This window comes from Gossypium raimondii, chromosome 2, assembly GCF_025698545.1.
Source record: "Gossypium raimondii isolate GPD5lz chromosome 2, ASM2569854v1, whole genome shotgun sequence".
Taxonomy (NCBI): domain Eukaryota; kingdom Viridiplantae; phylum Streptophyta; class Magnoliopsida; order Malvales; family Malvaceae; genus Gossypium; species Gossypium raimondii.
The window spans coordinates 23,658,663-23,676,759 of record NC_068566.1 but is presented as its reverse complement, the minus strand read 5'-3'; the positions used below and the strand labels follow the sequence as shown (position 1 = coordinate 23,676,759).

General features: G+C 34.0%; 2 non-coding genes across 2 annotated transcripts; both read left to right on the top strand.

Moving 5' to 3' along the window:
- Positions 1-10,308: 10,308 nt before the first annotated feature.
- Positions 10,309-10,415, top strand: LOC128039304 (small nucleolar RNA R71). The gene has a single exon (XR_008193808.1). It is a non-coding gene; the product is annotated as a small nucleolar RNA R71 (small nucleolar RNA).
- A 5,334-nt stretch (positions 10,416-15,749) lies between these two features.
- On the top strand, positions 15,750-15,856 carry LOC128039405 (small nucleolar RNA R71). Its single transcript, XR_008193907.1, has one exon. It is a non-coding gene; the product is annotated as a small nucleolar RNA R71 (small nucleolar RNA).
- The last annotated feature ends 2,241 nt before the right edge of the window (positions 15,857-18,097 follow it).

Below are 18,097 nucleotides of genomic sequence, written 5' to 3'. Positions count from 1 at the left end.
CCCTTAATTCTGGATAAATGATTTGCAATTTGATTTTTGGTTCCTTTTCTGTCCATAACCCATAAATCAAAATCTTGAAGTAACAAAACCCATCTCATTAATCTACATTTTGTTTCTTTTTTCTTCATAACATATTTTAGGGTAGAGTGATCAGTATACACATAGACTCGGTTTGCCATTAAATAAGGTTAAAATTTTTCACAAGCGAACACCACAACCAACATCTCTTTTTTAGTTGTAATATAATTACACTGTGTTGGATTTAGCGTTTTGTTGGCATAATGAATGGCTCCAAATAAATTATTTTATTTTTATCCCAAAACTGCGCCTACTGTATAATCATTAGTATCACACATAATAATAAAGGGTTCTGCTCAATTTGGAGTGACTATTATAGAGGTAGGTATGAGTTTGGCTTTTATTACCTAAAAGTATTCAATGCAACTTTGGTTGAAGACGAAAGGTGTTTCCTTCTGCAGAAGTTGATTTAAAGGTTTAGAAATATGAGCAAAGTCTTTGATAAATCTTGAGTAGAAATCCAACATGGCCTAGAAAATTTCGAACACCTTTTACATTAGTAGGATGTGGAAGATGTTTAATCACCTCAATTTTTGCTTTGTCTACTTCCATACCCTTTCTTGATATTTGGTGCCCTAGGACCAGTCCCTTTTTTACCATAAAATGACATTTCTCCCAATTGAGCACTGGGTAAGTTTCCTCGCACTATTTCAGCACTTTCTCAAGATTACCTAAACATTCTTGAAACAAGTTTCCATAGACCGGGAAATAATCCATGAAAATTTCCAAACCTTTTTCCAACATGTCAACAAAGATAGTAGCCATGCATCTCATGACAGTTGCTGGAGTGTTGCATAATTCGAAGGGCATTCTTTTAAAGGCATATGTGTCGTAAGGACACGTTAAATTAGTTTTATATTGGTCATCGGGGTGAATTGGAATTTAATGGTGCCCTGAATACCCATCAAGGAAACAATAATAGTCTTTTCATGCTAACCAATCTAGTATTTGATCAATGAAGGGAAATGGAAAGTGGTCTTTTTTTTGTTGCATCGTTCAATTTCCTATAATCAATACATGCCCTCCAACCAGTAATGGTTCGCGTTGGAATTAATTCATTCTTACCATTCTCAACTATAGTTAGACCTTCCTTCTTTGGAACACATTGAGTCAACCTAACCTATTCACTATCAAAGATAGCATACACAATACCTGCATCTAACCATTTGATCAATTCCTTTTTTACCAATTCCTTCATGGCTGGATTAAGTCTCTGTTGAGTATCTACTACAGGTTTTTTTCTTCCTCTAATTTGATCTTATATTGGCAGAATGCAAGATTGATTCCTTTGATATTGGCAATGGTCCATCCTATAACTTTTTTATGCATCCTCTGAACATTCAATAAGGCTTCTTCCTATTTTTCATATAAGCACATAGCAATAATTACTAGTAACGTATTTTGTTCTCCTAGATATCCATACTTTAGATACTTGGGTAATGGATTTAATTCCAACTCAGGGGGTTTGATGATAGATGGAACCATTTTATCAAATTTGGTGTAATTTGCTCTACCTGTTCCTTACTTTGTCTCCACCAATCCAGTTCGATGACCATATGATTATTCTCTTATTCTGCAGTATCCCTTTCTTCCTCAGTTTCATAGTCTGTTAATTTTTGCATGTTGGACTCTAGTTGGTTACATTCTTGCTTTTTACTTCCTACAGCTTCCACTTCTAGGTTATCTGTTCCACGACACTCCTTCCAAGCAAATTCATTTGTTCTGGATTTTTCCAAAATTTCCATTACCTCTTCATTTTTTTGTCCAAATACTTCCCCCAGTCATAACATAATATTTTTGTTTATTTTGACTATCCAAACCGTAATAGAAATGCTGAATTTGAATCACAAAATGTATGCATCCGCCTAGTATAGATCTAAGGATTGTTTTTAATCTATCTAATGCTTGCCTTAAGATTTTAGTAATACCTTGTTGAAAATAAAATAATTGTATATAACTACTTAATACCTTATTCATTGGCAATGCCTGAAGAAGGAATAGTTGTTCAAAATCGGCCCAGGTAGTAATAGTCTCTAAAGGGAATGTTTCCAGCCACAATTTTTCCTTCCCCTCTAGCTCAAACGGAATCAACAACAATTTGATAGTCTCTGGTGGAATTCCGACATAGCTAACAGTGCTGCATGTAAGATCAAATTTCCTCAAGAATGATATAGGATCTTTATAAGTATAATCGACAAATCTGACATTACAAGTGATCCAAGTTAATAAAGCCAGATCTAATTCAAAATCGGTATTGTGAATAGCAGGTCGATATATGCTAGGTTGCAACCAAGTTATGTCGAATAACGTCCCTAAAACTTGAATAATTTTAATGTGACGCACTGTTACAACAAACTGTATCTACAACTTAAAATTTTCCCTATTAATCTTTAAAATCCAAAAATTAAAATTAACTTAGGGATGTTACCTCCCCGATAACAGCACCAACAATTTGACTACCTACGGACGTACTAACGTCCAGAGTGTGAATACTACAAAAGAATAGAGTTATGAGGTGGTATCCGCAAGTATACGGGTCGAGTTGTGCTATAGATTTTACAACGAAGTAGGTGAGTACTCCGAGGATCGTACCCTAGGGAGGTGAGTACTAAATCAATCTTAACCTAAACAAGTAAAGATCTAATTAATACGTTAAGTTAGTTATAGGACGACAGTAAAATAAGAAATATGTTTAGGGTTTGTAAAATAATAGAATAAAATAACATAAAATAAAAAGAATAAAAGTTTCAAGAGATAGAGATAGATAAAGTGAATCCAATCTGAGGATGGGTGATCAGCTTGCTTCGACAATCACAATTAACTGTCGTCTCGGGTTCCTCGTCAACCAACTAGTTGCTACCCTAGCAGGATCTTCCGGCCTTCTACTAACATAATGAGTCAGCAATAACTACTTATCTTTCAACCTCATAGTCCAAACTGGATTGCGGTAAAGGGGTTCACAAATGGGAAATACCAATATTGGGGTAATTCCCACATTGAAAACTTCTCAGGGTTGTCAGGCCTAGGGTTTGTTTCACGTTCTTCCTTTTCCAAACAGTTGATCCATTGAGTACCCCTAGAAAATACTTAAGAGATCATGCCTCCACTCACTAATCCCACATAGAAGGACTAGTTTTTCATGGAAACAACATGAAAAGAATGGAAGAATTAATCTTAGGGAATGAATTGAAATAGAGAGTTTAAGAAAGTCTTATTGATATTGATGAATAGAGCGAATCCACATAAATTGATCTCTTTTACAATCAGATCTCTTGAAGGAAACAAATAAACTGAAATTATAAAATCCTAAGAAAGCAAGAGAACAAATCTAAACTTAAAGAAAGAATCTAAGCTAATCAAATGGTGTCTATAATGTGTGCTAGAAAGGTATATTTATAGCTTTCAAGTAGTCGTCGTCCATATCCCTCGGGTACCTGACATTCCCGAGCTTTAGGTTTGATTGTGCAAACCAAAACACCCATGATTCATGTTTTAATCTCATCATAGAGTCGATGTTGTGACACACCAAAACCTATGTCACGACGTAGCAACCAGCATGTCCCTCTGTAGTCATCTTCAAGGGTATGTCCTGACACTATTAGCCTGTATCATGACATTGAAGGTAGTTTCTCACTTTCTCTATTCATCTCTCTACGTTGCAACATCGGATTCCCCATGTTGCGACATAACATCTAGTACACTCACTTTCTCTAATGGTCTCCTGCACACTCACAAGGTACGTTATCTCTCCTTTAGGCCTCATTCGGCCTTTAAGGTTAATAAAAGACTCGATGTGCACATTTCATTGAATGTAAATAAAGCTAAAGAAACTAAATTAAAACATAATGAAAATGCTTGTATTCAAGCTCCTTAAATGTGAAAACTAGTTTAATCTGCTACACCGAGTTACAATAGATCAACACAAAAGACTCAATTTTCACATTTTATTAACTTAACAAAAACTTACAAAAACATAATTAATACCTAACGAAAATGTTTGCTTTCAAGCTTCTAAAGTGCAGAAATTAGTTTAATCTGCTACACTGAATTACGGGAAATCAAACTCCCCCACACTTAAGTCATTGCTTATCCGCAAGCAACATAAACAAAAACAAGAAATAGAAAAGACAACCCTTGAGCAAATATCATACTAGTATTGACTTTGGAGCACATGGCTAAGTATTTCATATTCACAAATAACTTTGACATGATAAATAATTGACTTACCACTTTTGACCGCAACATCTAGGTTTAGTATATTACAATGTATACAAACATTAAGGGTCTCACCTGTAGGGATCCATCAATAAATCATACAAGTATTTTGATTATCCATCAATATAATGTACATTCATGCATGAGGATATTTAGGTCACATAGGACTTTTCGGCTTGTAACATTCTAAGGCTTAGGACAGGTATGGAGATAAAAAACAGTAACCATCAAGAGCGTTACAAACACGAAGATGGTTTGGCACATCATATCAATCCTTATTCTTCCCCCCTTAGTGGCCCTTACCCACTCACTGCCTTATTTCTCAATCTCTGACCTTCCTTGTTTCTCCTCATAGGAAATCATAGCATAACATAGTAATTATGGCTTGCCTACGAGCTTCTATGCATTAATGAACGATTTTTTCTTATGCATGTGACTTTTTCACTTTTATATTTTTCAATGCATCTCACTCATGAATGCCTTTTCACTGTTTCAAGAATTTTTCTACTCGTACTACTTTTTCTTTTTGAAATTTTCTTTTGTTTTGCACTTTCAAGCTGATCTATAGTTCCCATATAACACCAGTATTTCCTATTTCACTATGTTTTTACAAACTCCACTGTGATGTATCTATCCTCAATACATATGGCCAAATGTCTATAGTCATTTTTAGGCTCGAGATTTGTAATGAGGTTCATCAAGACGCGTTAACAAGATCAAAAATTGGTACTAAAGTTCAATATGAATAGGTCAAATTTGTAGCCCTGGATGTGTTCCAAATAATGCCTTAGGCCATCCCTTAATATCTCAAGATACATAAATTTAATCAACCAAACAAACTCAAATTCAGCCATTTACAATCCATACTAGCATGCTTGTTTCCTTGTATTTTCTATATCCTTTGGTACAGTTGATTGCTTAATGCCTATTTATAGTATAGAATATAGAACTTAGTAGTCTAATAATAAAAAATTTTAAATCACCTATCATCATGCCAAATTTATTTGCAAACACAAACAACCTATGTACATGCTTCTAACCAATCACTTGAATTTCAACAAGCTCAAGCACACCAAAGACAAGAAAAATCAAAGAAAAATGTAGAAATTGAAAAAAATAGAAAAAATTTCTATGTTACCCCCTACACACACTTTAGTTGACACATTGTCCTCAATGTACAGCCCATAAAAATATGAGGAAATAAGTTACCTGATTTATCACGGTCACTACACACACTTTAGTTGACACATTGTCCTCAATGTGTAGCTCTTTGATCGTGTAAAGCTCAAATTGTTTGTGTCTCCTTCGTGTCAGGATTCTACATAGAAAACAATATGCAATATAACTAAAAATCTACTATTAATCCCACTACTACAGAGTCTAAATCAAAATTATCCAAAAATTAATACATGTATTTTCTAAAAACAAAATTTAAAATTGTTCAATCTCCCACCTCAAAATCCATTTCCTCGCTTCTTTCGTCCTCTTTATCCTCTCCTCTCTCTTCGCTTTCATGTACCTCTTCTTCTCATTCCAGATTTGTTGGCCCAAACATGTCAGGTGTATAATTGGGGACCCAGATGTTGTTCTGCTTAGCAAATTCGTGGAAAATTGGCCTCGATTCTTGCACCCATTGTATCATCCAATCTTACTTTGGATGACTACTTTCACCAATTTCTTGATGAGCTTGTGTCAACCTCTATGTTGAAACTGGTGTAGCCTTCATGTCTTTTTATTGCTTGTTCCAATCTTTTATTTATTTGGCTCGTAGCTCAATGTACTTTTCAAACAAGGTGTCCCCGATAATACTTCGGGAAGGTTTGAGTGACTTCTCAGTGGTTGTCATAGATACACCCACCTTTATCATTAGATGGGGGAAGAAAACTCCCACCTTTTGGCCCCTAATGCATCTCTTCATCTCTTCATGCATACAGTAAAACTGCTCCAAAGGTATTAACATTAGAAACATTTAAAGTAGGTACTATTCATGTGCACACAAATTGAATCCATATTTTAGCCTCTAAAAACATAATAGCTTGATGAAAGGACGCGAGAATACTGGTACCTGAGCGATATCTCCATTCACCCCTCCCTTCAGTTAAAAAGTTTATAATGTAATCCATATATATGTCGTGGAAATATTCTAAATCAGTTTCATCAATAAAATCATTTTCATAGTATGGAGCATTATAAAAGTAGCAAATAACTCGAGGGGCTAGGCGCACCACTTTCACTCGTACAAGTACTATATACCATCTTATAATGATTTGTAACGTGTTTACACAAGTGTACGTAGTCGTTCAAGTAATAAGTAAGTAAAAATGAGTTACCTTCTCCAGAAGGACTTTATAAGCTTAATCAATTCAATTGCAAAATTATAATTAACAATTTGATTTAAAAAAACTCAATAAATTTTGATGGTGATGACTTAATTAAATTAAATGCAAAGAGTGATCATTATGCAGTTTCTAATCTAAATGCAATTTTACCTAAATGTATGAATGAGGGTTTTAGCAATAAAAAATAATCAACTTTAAATGAGCTAGGATAATTATATTAATTAATTCAATTACTTTCATCATGCTAACATGTTCGGAATTACTTTCATGGCAACTCGATCTCTTATGGGTTTGGTAACAAAATTAAGTCCTCTTGGATCTTTTACATAGTTAAATATGCATTTTACTAATCTTATTAGACTAAGGGTTTCTTAGCATTTATGCAAGGTCACAGGGACAGTTACATTTGCAACATTTTAATTATATAAATCTAAAAACCATGCAAGATAATAGAGCCAACTAAAGATATTATGAACCTTAACTTAGTGGGTTTAATGACCGAAATTAAGCATTGCACTATTCAATTATGCATCTACTAGCTGTCGTCTGGTTAGGATCACTCAGCTAATTTGAGTGCACCCAATCACGTATGAATGAAATGCAATATGATATTAATTGAAAACATAGTCGACTGAGGTACAAAACATGTTAACATGAATTAAATAAATCTCATTAACTTTATATAATTATCCCAACAAATAGGATTTCAAACTCCATAGTTGATGTCAAAAGCATAAAACTCAAAGCAAACATGTTTAAAATAAATAACAAGAGGAAATAGTAAACTTTATTCAGTTTAGCGGCCTTTGGGATCTATTCTGATTGACTAAGTTCAGCAGCCTTTCGGATCTATTCTGACTGAAGCGCTCCTCTGTTCTAATTGAAGCTTCTTTTGCTAAGGGTTTAGAAGATAGCCGGCTAAGGAGTGCTTTTGACAAAGCTTTTGTGGCTAAAGATGGAGAGGGGATGGACAACTATGCAAGGGAAAAAGGAAGAGGGGTTGGAGAGAACTAAAGTGAGAGAGAAATGTAGAGAAAATGAGGAATGAGGGATTAGGGATGAGTTAAAAATGAGGGATGGCAAGATATTTATTGGTGAGGAGTAGGGTATGAGTTTACTAAAAATATTTCAAAATTACCTTCCTTCGCTCTCGCATGTGGTCGGCCATATAACAAGGAAAAGGGATGACCAAGTCTTCCATTTTGAATTTGAATTTCAAGCTAAAGATAGCTATGTAGTGGACGATTTTAACAGGTAAGTTGTTGGGCTGAATTTTTATTGTTTTCCAACTACAAGGACCTTTATTTAAATATCCCAAAAACACTTTTTGGGTAACCAATATCAGGTTCCGAAACTGGCCTTTTAACTCCCATTGTTGGATAGTTCTTCAATCCAAAATGTAGCAGACATGTCCATCTTTTTATCACCTTTCTTTATTGGCTCAAGTAGTCAATCCCTATTCCCAAATTGCATTGTCTTGCATCTAACCATTTAATTACCTCTTTCTGAACCACTTCTTTCATGATAGGGTTAAGTCTCCTTTTCCCATCAATTTTACCTATTTCACATTCCTCTAAAATAATTTTATGCATGCAGAAGGAAGGACTTCTACCTCGTATGTCAGCTATGGTCCAACAAATTGCCTTCTTAAATTTCTTTAAGATAGTAATCAATTGCCCCTCTTGATGTTCTCTCAGTTTCGCTAAAATAATCACAAGCAAAATAGAACTATTACCGAGATAAACATATTTTAAGTGAGACAAAAGTATCTTTAGTTTGAGTTTAGACAGTTTCTTGATTAATGACTTGGGTTGTATAATTTTCTGCACTTTCAAATCTAGCGGTTTGAATCGTAGTGGTTGAATATAACTCAACGGATTGGCTTCCATCAAAGCCAAACCTTCATTACCTTTTCATCTTCAAATGGTTCAGCCCTAAAGTGTTCTCCAACGAGTCTTCTTCAAAATTTCTTTCCGTAGAAACTAAGGTTTCTAATTCTTCCATTATTGAACACTCTTCTATTGAATCGAGAAACTTCATCACTTTTAAAACATTAAATGTTACCTTATCGTCTTGAAATCGCATCATGATTTTTCTTTTTTGCACGTCTATCAACGTTCTTCTCGTGGCTAGGAAAGGTCTCCCCAGAATGATTAGAACTTCCTTGTTTGCTTCAAAATCCAAAACAACAAAATCAGAAGGAAAAATGAATTTATCAACTCTTACCAAAACACCCTTGATCTTTCCTTCGGGATATTCTAATGATTGATCCGCAAGTTGAAGTGATATAGTAGTGGGTCTTACTTCTCCTATTCCCAACAGCTTGAAAATAGATTTGGGCATCAACTTAATGCTTGCTCCTAACTCACACAAAGCTTTACTGCAATATGATTCTGCAATGTTGCAAGGTATTGTAAAGCTTCTAGGATCCTTCAGTTTTGGAGGTAGTTTGTCCTGTAAGAATGCACTACACTCCTTCGTCAAAACGACAATCTCATACTCATTCAGTTGTTTCTTTTTGGACAAGATATCCTTCAAAAACTTCACATAATTGGGCATTTGTTCTAAACCCTCTACCAATGGAATGTTGATATGTAGCTGCTTTAGAACATCCAAGAACTTCTTGAATTCTACCTCTTGTTTTTGCTTGTTCTATTGAAGTCTTTGAGGATATGAAACTCTAGGTTGATATGGATAACTTTTCTAAGGAGGTAAATCTGCAAAATTAGGTGTTAGCTTTTCTATAGTCACTAGTTTAGGGATTACCCCGTCAGATTTTTCAGCATCTGATTTTTTTATTGTAGGAACTTCAACTATCAGTTGACTTTCCTCCTTTTTAGCAGGCTCATTTTCAACCATAACCTTCTTAGGTTCTAAAATCTTACCATTTCGTAACTCAACCACCTTGCAATGCTCTTTACCCAAATTTCTCAAATTTTTTGTGTCCTCGGCATGGCTCATTATGGTCTACTACGAAGCTTAGTAACTAACTGACCTATCGGTTTTCTAGATTTTTTAGCGTTGTTACTTGACTTTGGATCAATGCATAATTTTTCACCATGTACGCCTTCAACAAGTCCTCAAAACTGTTTGATGATTTAGCTTGAAGTGGTTTTGGGACTTGTTGGTTAAACCCTTGGGTTTGGTTGGGTTTATGCTGTATTTGATTATTGTTCGATCCATTTCATTGATTACTCTAGGAAAAGTTCAGATAGTTCCCCATGATGGATTGTAGAAATTGGATTGCAGTCCTTGTCCATTTCTATTTAGATACTAGTTCCTTACATAGTACACTGTTTTGGGATTTGAGGGGCAATTCTCAAAAGAATGATCATCCCCACAATATGCACAAGAAACTACTTCATATTCACTTAGTGATTGAGCTACAAAATTATTCAAACCATTAGGGGTAAACTATTTTAACATAGCAAAAATAGAAGATACCTGAGCAAAGACTGAGGTCAGTGTGTCCACTTCATGCACTCTAGCTACTCGTCTTCCTGAAACTGCTTGATTTCTCGGCCATTGGTAGTTATTGCTTGCAATCCTTTCAATGATCTCATAAGCCTCATTATAAGACTTAGAAAAAATCGCACCATTCGCAGAAGCATCCATAAGTAATCTTGTATGTGCATTGAGACCATTATAAAACGTCTCCAATTGGACACATTGAGGAATCCCATGATGAGGACACTTACGAAATAATTCCTTGAATCTTTCCCACGCTTCATAGAAAGATTCGTCATCCAATTGTTGGAAAGTAGTTATTTGATTTCGCAACTTTGCGTTTTTGCTTGGTGGAAAGTACTTTACCAAAAACCTTTCTGCTAATCCTTGCCAAGTAGATATTGGACTTGGTGGCAATGAATTTAGCCATGCTCGTACTCAATCTCATAACGAGTACGAAAATAGTTTTAACCTCAGTGCATCTTCCATCACACCAACAATCTTGAATAAATTACTTACTTTCATGAATAATCGAAAATGTAACTGTGGATCTTCCGTGGGCATACCATTGAACTGGCCCATCGTTTGGAGCATTTGAAACATCACTGGTTTCACTTTGAATAAGGGTGCCTTAATATTCGACTTTCTAATTTCCAGATTTAACTCACTGAAGAGTGGCACAACGTATTGTCTAATGGCACAATTCCTATCATCAGCAATAAGGATTGGGTTGTGCACTTGATTGACTCCATTACCTTGTCCATCGTTTTGATTTCCAAGGTCCATCTCGGCTTGCCTTTTAGCAAATCTCTCGTATCTTCTTTTTTTAAAAGTTCACTCGACTTCAGGGTCTACGAGTAATAGATCAATGATTCAATCTATGCTCATAAAACACCTGTGAATAAATCACAAAAATTAAAGAATAAAGAATAAATTAGTAAGGTAAATAATTAAATAAAAAATAAAATCCAAATTGTAAAAATAATTTAACAAAAAATGAATAAGGCAATAATTCTCGGACCCGACACCAAAAACTTGCAATGATTTGTAACATGTTTACGCAAGTGTATGTAACCGTTCAAGTAATAAGTAAGTAAAAATGAGTTATCGTCTCCACATGGACTGTATAAGCTTAATCAATTCAATAGCAAAATTATAATTAACAATTTGATTTTAAAAAAAAAACTCAATAAATTTGAATGGTGGTGATTTAATTAAATTAAATGCAAAGAGTGATCCTTATGCAATTTCTAATCTAAATGCAATTTTACCTAAATGTATGAATGGGGGATTTAGCAATAAAAAACAATCAACTTTAAAAGAGCTAGCATAATTATATTAATTAATTCAATTATTTTCATCATGCTAACATGTTTGGAATTAGTTTCATGGCAACTCGATCTCTTATAGGTTTAGAATCCAAATTAAGTCCTCTAGGTTCTTTTACTTAGTTAAATATGCATTTTACTAATCATATTAGACTAAGGGTTTTTTAGCATTTTTGTAAGATCAGAGGGACATTTACATTTGCAACAATTCAATTACAAAAATCTAAAAACCATGCAAGATAATAAAGCCAACTATAGATATTATGAACCTTAACTTAGTCGGGTTTAATGACTTAAATTAAGCATTGCACTTTTCAATTATACGCTTACTAGCCGTCGTCTGGTTAGGATCGCTCAGCTAATCTGAGTGCACCCAATCATGTATGAATGAAATGTAGCATGATATTAATTGAAAACATAATCGAATGAGGCACAAAACATGTTAACATGAATTAAATAAATCTCATTAACTTAATATAATTATCCCAGTAAACAGGATTCAAAACTCCATAGTTGATGTCAAAAGCATAAAACTCAAAGCAAACATGTTTAAAATAAATAACAAGAGGAAAGAGTAAACTCTATTCAATTCAGCAGCCTTTCGAATCTATTCTGATTGAAACAATCCTCAGTTCTGATTGAAGCTTCTTTTGCTAAGGGTTTAGAAGGTAGCCGGCTAAGGAGTGCTTTTGACAAAGATTTTGTGGCTAAAGATGGAGAGGGGATGGATGGCTATGCAAGGGAAAAAGAGAGAGGGATTTGAAAGAACTAAAATGAGAGAGAAATATAGTGAAAATAAGGAATGGGGGATGAGTTAGAAGTGAGGGATGACAAGGTATTTATAGGTAAGGAGTAAGGTTTGAGTTTACTAAAATAGTTTAAAATTACCTTCCTTCCCTCTCTCATGTGGCTGACCATGTATCAAGAAAAAGGAATGACTAAGTCTTCAATTTTGAATTTAAACTTCAAACTAAAGAAAGCTATGTAGTGGACGATTTCAATAGGTAAGATGTTGGGTTGAATTTTGATTGTTTTCCAACTTCAATGACCTTTATTTAAATATTGAAAAAACACTTTTTGGGCAACCAATATCAAGTGTCGAAATTGGGCTTTTAACACCCTTTGTTGGACAAATCTTCAATCCAAAACTTAATAGACAATCCTTATGCCGAAATTGCATGGTCTTGCCCTCCACATGGATAAATTGTGCATGGCCACCTTTTATTTATTTACATCATGTCTCCATAGCCTACCTATATAAGGAAAAATACACACATTAATAAATTAACATGAATTAATATAAAATACGCCTGAAAATCATGTAATTAAGCATAATTTCATATACTTTCTAATTTCATGTCTAAAATTACTAATTAACTAAGATTCACTTATTTCAATAATAATTACTCGAGAAAAACATAATAGTATAGTAAAAAGGTGGTAAAAACATATAGAAAAACCTTATATAATTTTGAGTTTACACATATACTGCCTTTACTGTTTCTAGGCTCTTGGTCTCGTAAAGACGCGTAAAATTCTTGAACAACTGAAACCATAGCATTTTCTTTCAGGATTGTCCAGAAATGTTCCCACCTATGATATCTAACTAAAGGCCATATTTCCTTACAAAGAACCATAGATGGTTAAAATCCCCTTTCTTGAATGAATTTCTTTCCTTGATGTTCTTTGAAATAGTTTTCAACATTGGGATTTGGAAAACTAGAGGGATTTTAAGTCATAGATGGTTTCGGCTCATTAGTTCACCTAATTTTTCTAGGAGGCATGATTACACTAAGAATTCAAGCAAAATATTAAGTAAAATTCAATGGAACAGTAATAATTTTGAGTTAGGAACCCTTAACCTCAAAAAAGTCCTCGAGTTCTTTATTGTACATGTTTGGTTACCATTCCTTTGATTGCTCCCCTCCTTTTCCACACTAAAGAAGTTTAACTGATAAAGTATTTCACACACCATAAAAAGAAGAGGATGAGATTTGGGATTTTAAGGTTTAAGGGAATTTAAAGGATTTAAGAAGATTAAGGGGTTAAGGGAGTTAAATAGGGTTAAGAATGAAGTGTTTTCAGTGTTAAGAGACGGGTAAAATAAGGTTTTATCTATTGGGTTGCGCTTGTCAGGTCGGGTTACCTACAGAAAAATTGCAGCGATTTCACAACACAGGGATTATGTATCTTGACATCCCTTGTAGTTTACAGTTGTCGTGACAAAAGGGTTTGCTGTTGTGACACACTCTAAATTTTTGGATATTTGAGTACACTAGTTGCGGTGTTTCCACACTTTAAAGTCCGTGTCACAACATCAAAAGAATTTTCTTGATTTAAAGGCTGCCCATGGTGTTGCGACATAGGAATCCTGTTTTACGGCATTGGCTCTATTCTTACTCAAAACTCTATTTTCTAGAGTGCTACGGTTCTTATAAAACTCAAAGTTAATAAAAATTAAAAATCTATACTAATTGTTTGCTAAATATACAATATTTTACAGATGTTTAAGCATCAATCAAATATTTTAAGTCTTATTATCGAATTCTTCCGACAGTATCATCAGTTCACAAATGGGCGATTCTTCTGTTCTATCAGTATTAGTCCATCATCCATCGTGCCATTCCACCTTTGCCCGGTTGTCCCTTTCCTTAAACCTGTTTATTCCTTTTGCATGCATAAAAGGAAGTGTATCCCTTGACTCGAAAATGTTAGAAATAAATAATTATTTGCATTGCTTCCCTAACTTCTTCCAACTTTCTTCTTTGCTTAGTCGATGACCACATTTAAAGATTTTCGCCATTAATTTTCATGGTTAATTTATTTATTTTTCTAAATCAATGGTGGCCTTAGAAATGGATAGAAAAGGTCTATCTAATAAGATAGGTATTTCTCGATCTTCTTCCAAATCAAGAACTACAAAATCTATTGGGATAATGAAACTGCAACTTTGACTAACACATCTTCCAATACACCTTTTCGATGTACTAAAGACCTGTCAGCCAACTGTAATGTTATCTGAGTAGTTTTGAGATCCCTTAACCTGAGTTTTTTAAAATGGACAAAGACATTAGATAAATACTCTCATAAGTCAAATATAGCTCTATTAAAGTGAATGTTTCCTATCTCTGTGAGAATAGTAAAACTTCCTAAGTCTTTCAATTTTTGGGGAACCTGCCTTGAAATAATAACACTATAGGAGGTACTTAACTTAACTTGTTCTCCTACCTTAATTTTCTTATGCCTAGACATAATTTCCTTTAAAAACTTTAAATAATTAGGGACTTTCTCAATTAATTCAATTAAAGGCAGGTTAACATTTAATGTTTTGAACAAGTTTAAGAAGCTTACAAACTTATCTTCGTCCAACTTATGTTTTTCCTCTAGCCATGAAGAGAATGGGATCTTTGTGACAGCAGAATCTTTGGGTATCTCTTTTTTTGGCTCAACTGTCAGTACAATTTCCTCCTCTAACCCTAGTTCATCTTCATCCTCTAGGGATTTCTCTTGATGGTCATCAGAATTATCAATATTTCCCTTTGGAGTAGGGCTTTCTAGGCTACTCAATACTTTGCACGATTAGAGTGCTAATGCATTCACGTGCTCTTTACCTTTCCTCTAAGGATTATTTTCTGTATTATCGGGAATACATGTGCCAATTTGTCTTTTGATGTCTCCCATCATGCTCATCACTTAGCTCATTTGATCCTCAAGTTTAATCGATATTCTGGTTGAGTTGGTGCACTCAGATTGCACCTGCTCGACATTTCTCAATGACTGCATTTCTCCCTCGATTCAATTCAAACATTGACCACATGCAGTATGGTCACTTGGGTTGACCCTATCCTGAGGTTTCTATAATTAAGGAGGTTAATAGTTAGTATTTTTAGCTTGATTTGAACTATTAACTCCTCATCGGTTTCCTCCCCATCTCAGATTTTGGTGATCTCTCCAACCGAGATTGTAAGTGTTGGAATAAGGGTTTCCATCCCTATTTTTGATATAACTTACATCCTCAGCAGAATTATTAACTTAGTGGAAAAGCGGTTTATCTCATACACTAATAGACGACGCACTGTTTGCCGATTCAATATGGTTAAGTCTATCTACTAACTATTAATACTTATCATCCTCTTGAATAGCTTTTGCCATAGTTGTTTTCTGGCCATATCTAAGTCATTCAATTTGCCACTAACAGGAGTTCAATGTCATGTTCTCAATTATTTCGTATGCATCCTCGTATGTTCTATTCATGAGTGCTCCTCATGTTGCTCCATCTAGGTCTGATCTTTCGTTCGCGTCCAACCCGTTATAAAATACCTACAATCGCATCCATTCAAGAAATTCGTGGTGCAGGCATTTTTTGAATCAATGTTTTGAAATGTTCCCAAGCCTCATGGAAACTTTCTCCTTCCATTTGTCTGAAAACAACTATCTCTCTTCTTAATTGAACCGCTTTATTGATAGGAAAAAACTTCTATAATAACTTTTTAGCGAGTTCATACCATGTCATGATAGATCCTGGTGCCTGCAATTCTAACCAAGAAAAGGTGTATTAAATCAAAGAAAAAGGGAACAAGCGAAGATGAATAGCGTCATCAGTGACCCCATTATACTTAAAAGTATCAAAAAGTTGAAGAAACCATTTCAAATGTTGATTTGAATCCTCTGTCATCGTGCCCCTAAATTGCAGATTATTCTGGATCATCTAAATCATTACCAGCTTGATCTCGAAGTTATTTGCTGTAATAGTCAGCCTTGTTATGCTTTCTTAAACCATGTTTAGACTTGGTAGTGCGTAGACCCAATTAAATTCAATAGCAAAATACCTTTCTAAAAAAAAATTTAAAATATGCATGCAAACCCAATTAAATACACAGTTTGAGTTTTTGAATCCGGCTCTGATATATCTAAATGTAACACCCCAGATGCGGCCTAAACACTAAGGTCAAATCTCAAAAATTACATTAACGATAATTGAAAATCATTTACTCGTTAAAGATAACAAAGTTCTAGATATTTTTATGAAAGCTTTAAAATTTAAATATTGAGTAATTTTTTTTTTTTTGAAAAATACTTTTTAAAACATGATTGTTTGAAAAATACGACATTTATCGTAATTCCATTTTAAGTTATTTAAAATAAGGAATTTGTAACTTAATTATTTCTAAAATTTGTTTTGGGTAAAAATCTTTCGCAGCGGACATTCAAAAATACTTAAAAAATCATGAGTTATAATTTTGTCTAAAACCAAGTGAAATCATAAATAAATTGAATAAACTCGATAACATAAAATATCAGAAATCTCATATGTTTGCATGCATGCATGCATGGCAGTTTTAAAGTTATAAAATAAAGAAACACCCAAATCAAATGTCCAATGTCCGAAGTCCAAAAATAACATCCCAATAATTTATTAACTCTTTATTAAAAACCACCCGAGAGGCTCCACTAAATGATGAATCCAATTCCTAAGTCTGAGTATTACTTGAAAGGTTATAAAACTAAAATAGTGAGCTTTTAATGCCAAGCGTGAGTCTGTTCAACAATTAAATAACAATGAGCACATAATCATCATACAACATAATCAATTCTCTTTATGCACATGATCATGGCAATGCGATTTTTATAAAAACACTTATGTAGATTTGTTTTAAAACATCCTACCCATCACTGCTACACTCCTCAATCGAGTTCACTAGAACTTGTCCATCCAAAAACTCCAATTTATGGACAAGCCACCAGTAATGCAGAAAAACTACCAGTAATGTGGTCGAGCGACCAGTAATGCAAATAAACCGCCAGTATTGTGGATAAACTTCCAGTAATGTGGTCAAGCCACCAATAGTGTATATAAACTACCAGTAGTACAGACAAGCTACCAGTACTTCCTCCCTACACATCTCTCACCCCATGCATGTGATATGGCCACATAAACATATTTTCACTTGATACAAAAATTCACTTTTAGGCATGTGGATTATACCCATTCAATATTTTTACACTTAGTAACATATAGACATGTTTTGACATGTAAACCACATATTATCACCATGTAACAAAACATCACATTTTAACAATTATCAATACTCACATATGTCACAATATCACACAACATGAGAGTGAGAAAAACATGATTTTTCAAATTAATAATTAAACATAACCATACAACATAATTTCACGAAATAGTTGGTACAAAATCACTTACTTGTATAGTCCGTTTTGACGGATTTATTCTTCCATTTTAGAATACTCAAAGTATTCCCATAACACATAAATCATGTAATAATATTTTATTTAAGCGCTTTTAATGATATATATTTATATATCTTACAATAAGTTAGACCCACACCATATAGTAGATCCAGTGTGAAACTCTATTCAAACAAACGTCTACACTCAGATCTTAACCAAAGGAATATCGATCTATTATCAAGTGACTTTCAATTATATATCATCCTTTTTAAACCCTTGTTTAATACACACTAACATCAGATCACCCATTTAAACTTACTCTTATGATAATCATTTTTATGATGGTTTCGTTCCCAAAACTAGGAGCTTTCTAGAATGGTGTTGATCAACCCTTAATTAAAAATAAGGTACAATATGTTAATACACGAGGGAAAATTACATTATATGTCTTAAAGACATCTAGCCAATAGGAAAAAGTAGGGAAGAAAATAGTGA